General features: G+C 44.2%; 1 protein-coding gene and 1 long non-coding RNA gene across 2 annotated transcripts in view; both read left to right on the top strand.

The window, feature by feature from the left end:
* Positions 1 to 13,376, top strand: part of LOC310703557 — a 453,580-nt gene that overhangs the window by 283,398 nt on the left and 156,806 nt on the right. The gene's annotated exons all lie outside the window — the stretch shown is intronic.
* Positions 1 to 13,376, top strand: part of SLX4IP (SLX4 interacting protein) — a 94,605-nt gene that overhangs the window by 58,020 nt on the left and 23,209 nt on the right.

Genomic DNA, 13,376 nt, shown 5'->3' with positions numbered 1-13,376 from the left:
ACACACATTTGCTGCAGAAGCAGGTAGCGATGTCGGGGGGGGGGCACACATTAAAGCTCAGCCTCACTCCTCCATGAACATGGCAATATGTGAGTGGCGCATGAATTGGGCTCAAATCCTTTCCCGTCCAGAACTCTCATATCCTAGGCTGGATTTAGGTTTGATGAGGCCCTAAGCTACTGAAGGTAATGGGGCCCTTTATATGTCCAGCTGTCCTTTGTCAACAACAAATTGTTGCTGTTTTTTGTGTTGAATATATGCTGTATGGTAATTTATGGACCTAATAGGTATCTAAAGCCATTTGCACATGTTGCCGTGCAACCAGTTCATACAGAATGTACTACTACTACTACTAATAATAATAATAATAATAATAATTTATTATTTGTACCCCACCCATCTGGCTGGGTTTCCCCAGCCACTCTGGGCAGCTTCCATAGAAACCAAAAATACACTAAAATATAACACATTAAAAACTTCCCTGAACAGGGCTGCCTTAAGATGTCTTCTGAATGTCAGGTAGTTATTTATCGCTTTGACATCTGATGGGAGGGTGTTCCACAGGGCGGGCGCCACTACTGAGAAGGCCCTCGCCTGGTTCCCTGTAGCTTTGCTTCTCACAATGAGGGAACCACCAGAAGGCCCTCGGCGCTGGACCTCAGCCTCTGGGCAGAACAATGGAGATGGAGACGCTCCTTCAGGTATACTGGGCCGAGGCCATTTAGGGCTTTAAAGGTCAACACCAGCACTTTGAATTGTGCTCGGAAACATACTGGGAGCCAATGTAGGCCCCCTATACATAGAAATGAGCAAACCAGTGATATTTTAGGGAGCAGGCTAGCAGGTGGGGCCCATTACTTACATAATAGGAGCCTACACAACACAAAACACTGTTGCTGCATGTAGGTTTTATTTTATTTGTTTTTTATCTTATATTTTGGAAATGTACATCCACTTTTCCCCCCTTTAATTTCTTGTGGGGGCCCCCAAGAGAGTGGGGCCCTAAGCTATAGCTTGTTTAGCTTAATACGTAAATCCGGCACTGCTCATATCCCTTTGGTTCATCTCACTAGGTTTCCAGACAAAATTGCTGACAGCAGATAGATGTGAGAATGGGAAAAAGAAGAGTTTGGACTTGATATCCCGCCTTTCACTCCCCTTAAAGAGTCTCAAAGCGGCTAACATTCTCTTTTCCCTTCCTCCCCCACAACAAACACTCTGTGAGGTGAGTGGGGCTGAGAGACTTCAGAGAAGTGTGACTAGCCCAAGGTCACTCAGCAGCTGCATGTGGAGGAGCGGGGAAGCGAACCCGGTTCACCAGATTACGAGTCCACCGCTCTTAACCACTACACCATGCTGGCTCCTATATATCTATCCATTTCCACTCCCCAGCTACTTCTCAGGGCTATCTGCCACCAACTGCCCCTAGAGAAGGATTGCAGGAGAGAGATTCAGGCAGGCAGGCTCCCCTATAGGAGCGATTGTTATATTTTGATATCATTGTTTGTGATTTTATATTTATACGAACGAACGTAATGAATCTCCCTCTTTCTCTGTTTCCCCTGCAGCTTCCCACCACCACCCAAAAATTGCTCCGAAAGTTTTTGGAACCCCAAAGGAAAGATTTGACACAGGGTGCTATTGATGTTCATTGACCGTTCTCATTACCCACCCACCCCCCAGCCCGGTATATATGTCACAAGTCTCAATGAGATTTCTCAAGCGTTTGACCTGCTATGGAATTTTTTACTGGGAGCAGCAGGCAAACTTTAAATGAAAGCTCTTTTCTGTAGCTTCGAGGCTTCGCTGTTGAAATATTGAGCGGAGAAAGATAATTAAGGGATTAGATATCATTAAACGTCCCGAAAATGCAGAGAGCTGGATATGCTCATAGGGATGCTAAATATTTATGTGCCTACATGGGCTAACAAATGTTACGCTCTTAAAAGAAATTAGCCAGATTAGACAATCAAATCTTTTAGCACTCTTGCGAACTTCTGCTTCAACCAATTATCTCGTCTACTGTGTGTCACATTTTTTAATATATATATATACTTTAGTTTTTAATGTATTTTTTTCCAGATATGTGAGGTTTTCAGTCCCTGCAGCAAAGAAAAATGGCCTGTCTTAAAACATAACTGAGAAGCAAAGAACATAGTATTTCTGATCTAAAATGATTGGGCGGTAAAGTGGGGGGAAATACAGAGATTTTGGAACAGAACATGAAAAGGCATCTCAAACAATGGAAGCGACACGTACAGAAATGTTTTGGATCACTGTGGGCCAGCTAAGGTCTGTTTTGTGGTTTTGAAGAAGGCTTTGCTGAATTCAGTCACGGAGCTCTTCAGCTGCCAGTTTTTGCTGGGAAGGGCACACCTGCCAGGCTATTCTGGATAACTCAGCAGCAAAAAAAGGCATTTTCCCAGGCTCCCCAGGTGAACGGTCTTTAATAGCCATGGGAGACAGCTTTACGCTGCTCAATCCTGTGCTGCAGATTCTTGCTGGCAGCCTCATCGATGTCTAAGTCAACTTGTCAGGTACTGCCTTACTAAGCTTTCCGGAGGAGGCTGCAGGTGACCGGGCAAGTTCAGGGACTTGCAAAGCAAACCAAGGAGGCTGAAATACCACTTCCTTCAAAATGCAATAATTAGGGGCAAAACAACACTACTTGCAGCACCAGGCTTAGTCCAGCATGCTGTGGTTTCTGTGGTTAACTCGAAAATCCCTCCCTCCCTCTCTCTCTCTCTCTCTCTCTCTCTCACACACACACACATTTTTATTAAATTTTCTTTACAAGTTAAAAGGTTGCTTAACAACCTTAAACTATCAATGACTTCCCTTCTTCTCTTTCCATGGTTCATTTTGCATAACATAAATCCCTGCATATTTTACATAAACTAAACCATTCATTATTCCATTATTACATCCATCAAAACTTATTTACACTGTTGAATTTATCTTAATGCTGCCAACTTTTTCAAGTGTACACAATTTCCACCATATATTCAACAAACATTTTCCAGTCTTCCTTAAACGTATGTTCTTCTTGTTCTCTTATTCTATATGTTAGGTCCACAAGCTGCGTGTACTCCATCGATTTAAGTTGCCATTCTTCTTTGGTTGGGACCTCGCTCATTTTCCATTTGGGTGCTAACAAAACACAGGCCGCAGAAGTGGCATACATAAATAACCTTTTTGGACACCTGGGAATTTCCATCTGAATTATCCCCAACAAAAACATCTCTGGGGTTGTTGTTTTTAAAAGTGCTTTTAAACATTTTTTTCAATTCATTATGGATCATTTCCCAATACTCTTTTACCCTTTTACAGGTTCACCACATATGAAAGAACGTCCCCCTCAACCTCATTGCATCTCCAGCACTTATCTGATTCAGTCTTCTACATCTTAGTAAGCTTAATCAGAGTTAAATATCACCTGTAAGTCATTTTCAGGTAGTTCTCCTTCAAGGAATGACATGCTGTAAACTTCATCTGAAGTTAACTCGAAAATCTCGACAAGACCTCTGCTGCTGGGGTCTTGCCTCCTCCAACCTTGACTTCTTTTCCAAATGGTGTTGTTTTAAATGGCACATCTCACTTACTGGCCACAGTAACTGCCAATCAGCAAGGTGTCCATTTGGAGGAAGCGGTTTGGATTCATACTGCCTCTTCGAAATGGAAAAAGTGAGCCCCACTCAATAGTAGTTTATGGGGAGCTTCCTGCTTCTGCTATTCCCAGTGAGGCTTCTGGTCAGAGATCCCTGAGATCACTTGAAGCTTCCAATTTATTTCTTCGCAGCTGTTCTATCGTACCTGCCCCTCAACCGAGGACATCAGGTGAGGGAGGCAGGCAGCTGTGGCTTCTAATAATATGAGCCAGGATAATAATTATGAGCCAGGATGGGCAAGGATCAAGGAGACAGGTAGTCGGTTTCACTCATCCAAGCAGCCTGTTCACATCCTCAGAGGTAACAGATTGGAACTGATCCCATACAACTTGACTAGCACACTCCTGCCCCAGCCATGCTCCCACGGTGAAGTCTACCTCTTTCCAAATCTGAGCGACTTTACCTGCAAAAATCTTGGCAAGATCATTACAGGAGATCTTGTGGTAGTTACAGGGCTCCAATGGCGAAGGTGGGTCTGCTAAATTGTGAACTGTCTGAAAGAGTCTCCTGCTCCTGTTTTCTGCAGATGCAATAGAGGCGGTGAAGGTCCTCTTCGCTGTCGCTATCGCCACTTGGTAGTGTCGACGTTGAGGTCTAACCCGTGTCCGGTCTGACTCAGAAAGAGTTTTCTGGCGCTCTAACCATATCAGTGATTGTTTCATTGCCCTTAAAGGTAAAGGGACCCCTGACCATTAGGTCCAGTCGTGGCTGACTCTTGGGTTGCAGTGCTCATCTCGCTTTATTGGCCAAGGGAGCCGGCGTACAGCTTCCAGGTCGTGTGGCCAGCATGACTAAGCCACTTCTGGTGAACCAGACCAGCGCACGGAAACGCCGTTTATTTTCCCGCCACAGTGGTACCTGTTTATCTACTTGCACTTTGATGTGCTTTCGAACTGCTAGGTTGGCAGGAGCAGGGACTGAGCAATGGGAGCTCACCTCGTCACGGGGATTCGAACCACCGATCTCTTCTGATCGGCAAGCCCAAGAGGCCCTGTGTTTTTACCCACAGCACCACCCGTGTCCTTTCATTGCCCTTAGCCCTGGAGAAAACCACGGGGTTGTCCAGATTCCATGCAATCAGAGAGGGCACTTCAGACCCAGACAGTCAATAGCCCTGGTTAACTCCGTGTTCCAGTGGGCCACCAGGGAATCAGCTGAAAGGCTATCAACATGAGATAAAACATCCCCTACTACTCTCTGGAAACCATTTGGGTCCATCCAAATCGGTCCCACTTCCCTGCAGAGGGGAAGTGTAGCTTGTTGGGGGTGGCCTTGCGAGCCAAATTGTGACTTATTTTCAACTGTTAATATAAGCATTTGCAGTAGGCCGGAGGCCCCACGGGCAGGTGCCTGAGATGATCAGCTGACTGGATAGAGGGCCATTTCCTGCATCCAGTGGCCCCTAAAAGCTTATTCTACATAAGTGATTAATCTTCGAGGAGCCACAAGAATTTTGGTTGTGGCGGCTGCCATGGGCTAACCTGGCTAACCCTCAGGAATTTATTCTTTTTTCGAAATGAAAATGTTGCTGCCGCCTAAATAGAAACAGCTATTATTAAAACAAACAAAAAGAAAATGTTGGCGCTGTCAGTTCGCATTTAGGGTCTTTTGCATTCAACACACTAAAGACATAGGATGCGGCTGTTGATCAGCTCCTCTAATTTTTCTAATCTCTAACCACAGGGGTGTGAACAGAGTGACGAAGGCCTTTGTCTGTTGTTGTCATATCAAAGGCACTTTTCCAAGTGAAATTGGTATCATTTGAATGAGTTCCAACTCCCAGCGGAAACAATTTTTTCCTCCTCGTAGATCATACGCTTTTTCTCTCAAGCCTACATGCCGCGATGAGGAACTAGGCTTTAGGGAAACGTTGAATTTCTGTGGAGGTGTTTAAGCCTCCTAAAAATAATGTCAGGATCCAGTCTTGGCTTATTGGCTCTCATCCACTTCATTGCTGCTTCCAGGCACAGATCCATGACACGCGCAGCCTCTCCTGACTCAAATGTTACAGAGAAATAGAGCTGGGTGTCATCCACATACTGATGACACTTTGCTCCAACTCTCCTAATAGCCGTTCTCAGCAGTTGCTCATACCGTATTTTTCTCTCTATAAGACGCACCAGAACACAAGACGCACCTAATTTTTGGAGGAGGAAAACAAGAAAAAAAATATTCTGAATCTCAGAAGCCAGAACAGGAAGAGGGATCGCTGCAAAGTGAAAGCAGCAATCCCTCTTGCTGTTCTGGCTTCAGGGATAGCTGTGCAGCCTGCATTCGCTCCATAAGACACACACACATTTCCCCTTACTTTTTAGGAGGGAAAAAGTGAGTCTTATAGAGCAAAAAATACGGTAAATATTAAATTGCATTGGCAACAGGATAGAGCCCTTCAGTGCTCTAGTTGCAAGGGAGCCACACCATGCTATTTTCTGGAACCATCCCTGCACGTAAATTCTCCCCCCCCCCTCAAAAAAATAATGTTTTATTGATTTTCATACAATTTAACAAATTCAATTAAGTTTCACTGCCGTCTTTCCTTAATATTTTGACTTCCCATCTTTGCTCCCCTGATGTTTCTGTTCAAATCCTTTATCTACTGCCTTAAACATTATGCAGTACAGTGGTGCCCCACAAGACGAATGCCTCGCAAGACGAAAAACCCGCTAGACGAAAGGGTTTTCTGTTTTTCGATGCGCTTCGCAAGACAAATTTCCCTATGGGCTTGCTTCGCAAGATGGAAACGTCTTGCGAGTCTTGCAATTTTTTTCGCTTCCCCCCCTTTTTCTAAGCCGCTAAGCCGCTAATAGCCTTTTAGCCGCTAAGCCTTTAATAGCCGCTAAACCGCTAATAGCGCTAATCCGCTAAGCCGCTGATAGGGTTGCTTCGTAAGACGAAAAAAAACGCTAGACGAAGAGACTCGCGGAACGGATTATTTTCGTCTTGCGAGGCACCACTGTAGTCTATTCAAAAAGGGCCTTTCATCTGATCTGGTTAGTTATAGATCAGTTAGTTTGCTACCTGTAATTAGCAAATTATATGCAAAGCATCTTTACAGTAAGCTTGTTGATTGGATAACTGATGAAGCTGTTTTTGCCGAAGAGCAAACTGGGTTTAGACAAGGCAGATCCAGTGTAGACCATTGCTTTATACCAGCCCATTTTATAGATAATTATGTTAAGAAACCAGGTGGTGTGCTATACGCAGCTTTCATTGATTTGAAATCTGCATTTGATTCCATCTCTTGAGTAAGACTGTGGGATAAGTTGGACCCTTCAAGTATAGATAAAATATTATTGTTCTTGATTAAATGTCTGTATAAAAACACTGGAGGAGACCCTTGAGAGTCCCATGGACTGCAAGAAGATCAAACCTATCAATTCTGAAGGAAATCAGCCCTGAGTGCTCACTGGAAGGACAGATTGTGAAGCTGAGGCTCCAAGACTTTGGCCACCTCATGAGAAGAGAAGACTCCGTGGAATAGACCCTGATGTTGGGAAAGATGGAGGGCACAAGGAGAAGGGGGCGACAGAGGACAGATGGTGGGACAGTGTTCTCGAAGCTACCAGCATGAGTTTGACCAAACTGTGGGAGGCAGTGGAAGACAGGAGTGCCGGGGGTGCTCTGGTCCATGGGGTCATGAAGAGTCAGACACAACTAAACAACTAAACAACAACAACATAAAAACACTGTGCCGAAAGTGTGTTGCTGTACAAATGGGCAACTCACAGAATCCGTACCAGCCACAAATGGAGTTAAGCAAGGTTGTATCCTAGCTCCCGCATCGTTTAATTTATAGATAACATTCATCCTACATTGCATTCCTTTATCATTCTCATTCCTTTGCTTATATTTCAAATCCCTGCGTGGAATTTCATCTGATCATAGTATTTTCTCAGATAGCCCGAAAAACGTTCCAGTCATCCCCCCCCCCCGCACAAGCATTTCGTCTTTTGGGGTCTCTTTATTTTTTGCTGTTGAGTTTCACCATGTCCACTTCCAGTGAGGGGGGAAAGTATTTGATCCCCTGCTAACGTTCGCCATTTGCCCACTGACGAAGAAATGACCAGTCCATAATTTTAATGGTAGGTTTATTGTAGCTGTGAGAGACAGAATAACAAAGACTCTCCTCCTGAAGAGAGGGGAGTGGTTGTGGGCGGGAGCCCGAGCCCCGCCTCTAGTAGGGGGCGTTAGCCCCCTGCCTCCCACTTACCTGGCTGGCTCCCACGCCCATCGGCAGGCACCCAACCAGGTGCCTCCGAGGGGGCGTGTATAGCAGCCTTAATACGGCGGCGCCAGCCCCTCCTCAGCCTTACTCTTCAGTCCATAATTTTAATGGTAGGTTTATTGTAGCTGTGAGAGACAGAATAACAACAGGACAACCCCCAGAAACCCAGAAGGCAAAAGTCAGAGATTGATGTGCATTATAATGAGTGAAATAAGTATTTGATCCTTTTGCAAAAGATGACTTAGTACTTGGTGGCAAAACCCTTGTTGGCAATTACAGAGGCCAGACGTTTCTTGTAGGTGGTCACCAGGTTTTCATACATCTCAGGGAGTATTTTGTCCCACTCCTCTTTGCAGATCCTCTCCAAGTTAGTAAGATTTCAAGGCTGATGTGTAGCTACATTTCTTCACATGTAAAATTGAACTAGTTGTTTTTGTTGTTTAGTCGTTTAGTCGTGTCCGACTCTTCGTGACCCCATGGACCAGAGTACGTCAGGCACTCCTGTCTTCCACTGCCTCCCACAGTTTGGTCAAACTCATGCTGGTAGCTTCGAGAACACTATCCAACCATCTGTCCTCTGTCGTCCCCTTCTCCTTGTGCCCTCCATCTTTCCCAACATCAGGGTCTTTTCAAACTTTGCCATAGTTAAGCATAACCTTACTAGCGTGTGAAATGAGTGCAATTGTGCGGTAGTTGGAGCATTCTTTGGCACGTCCCTTCTTTGGGATTGGGATGTAGACTGATCTTCTCCAATCGTCTGGCCACTGCTGAGTTTTCCAAACTTGCTGGCATATTGAGTGTAGCACCTTAACAGCATCATCTTTTAAATTTTTAAATAGTTCAGCTGGAATACCATCACTTCCACTGGCCTTGTTATTTGCAGTGCTTTCTAAGGCCCATTTGACTTCACTCTCCAGGATGTCTGGCTCAAGGTCAGCAACCACACTACCTGGGGTGTACAAGCAATCCATACCTTTCTGGAACTGCTGCAATACAAAATCTCTGAACCCTAATCTTTTGAAATGGTGCAGGGGAATATTGTGAGCAATGGTATCCAAAGCTGCTGAGACAGCCAGCCAGATTAACAGGCTCTCACTCGCCCATCTCTCTCCTGGACCAGGTCATCAGCACGACAAATGGCCGATTCGGCCCCCAAAACTGACCTCCCTAGACAAAGGTGACTTTTGGAGCCAATGTATTTGTGAGGTCACACGCAGAGCGGCAGTAAAACACCACTCCGCAGCAACAGTTAAATATGAGTCAGTGTGTCATGGAGCTAAACAGTAGAGATCCATGGGATATCTTTAATTACTACTTGTTCCTAATAGCAGGTAAATCGTGAATTAAGATGGCTCCATGTAGGTAAACTGCTAATTATTGCATTTTAAAGAGTAGTGTGGAAAAACATACAGTGCCTTCTCTCATCCATGTGGTTTGGGCAAGTCTTTAAATAAATGCAACGGCCTGGTTTGCATGTAAAGTAAAATGTAAAAAGGTAAAGGACCGATGGACAGTAAAGTCCAGTCAAAGGTGACTGGGGTGCGGCGCTCACCTCACTTTCAGGCTGAAGGAGCCGGCATTTGTCTGAAGACAGCTTTCTGGGTCATGTGGCCAGCATGACTAAACTGCTTCTGGGACATCATAATGGAAAACAGAGCGCACGGAAACGCCGTTTACCTTCCCGCCTATTTATCTACTTGCACTGGTGTGCTTTTGAACTGCTAGGTTGGCAGGAGCTGGGACAGAGCAACGGGAGCTCATCCCGTCATGGGGATTCGAACCGCCAACCTTCTGATCTGGAAGCCCAAGAGGCTCAGTGCTTTAGACCACAGTGCCACCCGCGTCCAACAACTGGCATTTAGATTCATTGCTGCTTCCTACAGTGGATGCCGAGCCGAGCCGTCATGGCTAGTAGCCACCAGTCCTGTCCTCTGTGAAGTTGCCTGTTCCTCTTTTAAAGCCATCAAAGTCATTGGCCTTTGCAGCCTCCTGTGGAGTTCCCTTGTTTAACTCGGCGCTGCATGAAGAAGTACTGGTGCACAGTGAGACAACCACCAGCACATCGCTCCTTCCTCTGTCTCCTGGGCTTCCAGGAACTCAGCCATAGTTTACACACACCCCCCACACACAAAAAGCCATAAGGAGTAAGCCACGAACAAACTTTAGTTACAGCTTGTAGTTTGTTTAGAACAGCGTTTCTCGATTTAGGTTCCCAGCTGCTGTTGACTACAACTCCCATCATCCCTAGTAAGGAGGACCCGTGGTCAGGGATGATGGGAGTTGTAGTCCAACTACAGCCAGGGACCCAAGTTTAAGAAACACTTGTTTAGAGGATGACAAACCACAAGACCAGGTTCAGATATACAATGGTACCTCGGGTTACATACGCTTCAGGTTACAGACTCCACTAACCCAGAAATAGTACCTCAGGTTAAGAACTTTGCTTCAGGATGAAAACAGAAATCGTGCTCTGGCGGCGCAGCGGCAGTGGGAGGCCCCATTAGCTAAAGTGGTGCTTCAGGTTAAGAACAGTTTCAGGTTAAGTACGGACCTCCGGAACGAATTAAGTACTTAACCCGAGGTACCACTGTAATGCCAAGGCTTGGCTCCTAGTATAGCACAGGAGGAGAAGGAGCAAAACAACCACAATTTTCAGCAGTTATTTTCTTATCATTGCATTTACTAGAGATAAACTAGGAGATTTTGAATGACCGTATAAGGAAGGTAGATTTAGAAGTGTGAGAAAAGGAGACAACGGGGCAGACAGATAGTCAAAGCTGGGGGGAAATATGGGAGAAATGTACCTTGGAAATGTTAAAGAGATCTTCTTATATGCCACGGTTGCAACAAGAGTTCTCGTTGCGGCAAATTGGAAAAGTGACAAAGTCCCGTCAACATTAGAATGGATTCAAAAATTGGCTGGATATGCGGAATTACATAGCATGTCAGGAAAAAAATATAAAATAAACCAAAACAGGTATTCATCTCAAAATGGGAAGCTTTTAAAATATATTTGAAAAATATCAATTGTAGTCTAAGGTAATCAGCAGCGTTCAGATAATTTCAGTAGCAGTTGTAAGAATGATGTAAAACCTATGAATGGATCAAGGGTTGTTAAATTTGAACAAAACTAGTTATGTAATGGCAGTGAACAAATGATACAGAATCTGTAATAAGGAATAGACAGGAAGTCTGGTCGATAGAAAAAGATCACTTTTATTTTATGATTTGAAGGCTATTAGTTGATGTATTAATTCCCTTCTTTTTTGTTTGGCGGTGATAGTAATTTGCTTTCTTTTTCTGTTTGGTGTGTTAAAGTGAATGATAACAATCAAATCTAAAAAAAGAAAGAAAATGCTGTCCCTAAGAATAAAAGAAAATTATTATAAATTCGTGGTATTTAACACCAGTCAGATTAAATCAAATAAACAATGAATATTCGGTGTTATGTTGAAGGGGATGCCAGGAAACCGGGCATTATGTTCACATGTGGTGGGGGTGTAAATATGTACATTCCTTTGGCAAAGGGTGTTTAAGGAGATAACAGAAATCACTGGGTTAAAGCTGACCAAAAGTCCAGAGGTAGCATTATTATTAATTTACGATGGGGTAGAAGGTTCGCAGGCTATGGAGGACTTGTTCACATATTTATTGACAGCTGCATGAATTATTATAGCCAGGAAGTGGAAGGGGCAAGCAGAATATAAAATGGAAGAGTGGTGTAAAGAGGTGTGAGATATAGCTATTAATGATAAATTAAAATGTGCCATTAAGGTAAGACAGGGAATATGGAGGAGAAATGATTTCGAGGAGATATGGAGGGTGTTTGTAGAATTTGTACTGTTAAAACGGAAAGGGGTCAAACCATCGCAAGAGGCGTTGAAATTTTGGGAGGTTGGATAGTTAAAAGTGAATGGTCTTGGTGGCGGGGTACACATTTTTATTCTTATTTATGTATGATTATTACTTTGTCAAAATAAATATTTTTATGAAAAAAAATAAAAAAATAAGGAAGGTAGATTTATAGCAAGTGTCATACCTTGGGTTACAGACGCTTCAGGTTGCGTTTTTTTGGGTTGCGGACCGCCGAAACCCGGAAGTACAAGAATGGGTTACTTCCGGGTTTCGGCGATCACGCATGTGCAGAAGCGCTAAATCGCGCTTTGCGCATGCACAGGAGCAACGAATCACAGCATGCCCAGACGCAGGTTGCAAACGCTGCGGGTTGCGAATGTTGCAGATTGTGAACGTGCATCGCGCACAGATCATGTTTGCAACCCGAGTGTCCACTATACTTACTTTTCAATACAGTTGAAAAATATGAATACAGTGGTGCCTCAGGTTACAGACGCTTCAGGTTACAGACTCCGCTAACCCAGAAATAGTACCTCGGTTTAAGAACTTTGCTTCAGGATGAGAACAGAAATCGGATGGCGGCAGCGGGAGGCCCCATTAGCTAAAGTGCTGCTTCAGGTTAAGAACAGTTTCAGGTTAAGAACGGACCTCTGGAATGAATTAAGTTATTAACCCGAGGTACCACTCTAGTGTAATACTATAAAGCCCATTCAAGCAGGATTTTGTTTGTGCTGTACTTTTGTACTGTTTTATTGTTGTTAGCCGCCCTGAGCCTGGCTTCGGCTGGGGAGGGCGGGATATAAATAAAATTTACCATTATTATTATTATTATTATTATTATTATTATTTACTATGTGTCATTCACCTGGTTCAGATTAAGCTGTTTGCAAAAGAATTAAGGCCATGGAAGCCATTGCATTTTATCTAGGGATGTAGTATATACTGTGCAGGAAGGAATGCAACTTATAGCTGGTTCTTGAGCATTTGCCGCAACAATTGCATTTACAGTCAGACCTTGTTCTGTGTCCGCCTTCGCTTCGGCGAACGTCTGCAGCACACACAGAAGTACAGGAACAGGTTACTTCTGGGTTCGTCACTTGCATAATGCGCAGAAGCACTAAATCGCACCACGCACAGACATGACGCTTTGACGTGCCTCATTTTCAGCTTGCGGACAGGCCCCCGGAACGGATCCCGTCTGCAAAACAATGTTTGACTGTACTTTGCAAACAAACATTTGAGCCTCCCCAAGCATCTGAGACCAGAGAGGAAAAATTCTCAATGGGGGAAATATAATAGTATGGAAAAGTGGTTATCCCTTTCTTCCAATCCATCCTTAGATGCCCCAAGGGACATTTCCAGTTTGAGGAAAGAAGCAGACGGATTCACTGCTTTTTGGCCTACTTTAAAGCCGTACAGCAAAGCATACATTTCCATTTTGTTTTCAATTCGGGCTTGTTTGGTGGCTAGGATTAAGTTGCAGTTTCACCTCCCTTTGTCTATTTTGTGGATTTCTATTCTCTAGATTTTTGTAGAGGCATATTCCGATAACATGTGCTACTTGTGTGAAAGCAGCACCGATCAATAAGCCTGCCCTGGTGATTTGTGCTTATATTGTGATGGACATT

This window comes from Podarcis liolepis (assembly GCF_965112155.1).
Source record: "Podarcis liolepis genome assembly, chromosome: 3".
In the NCBI taxonomy this organism is placed as follows: domain Eukaryota; kingdom Metazoa; phylum Chordata; class Lepidosauria; order Squamata; family Lacertidae; genus Podarcis; species Podarcis liolepis.
The sequence above is the reverse complement of the archived record's forward strand: the minus strand, read 5'-3'. Positions and strand labels throughout refer to the sequence as shown.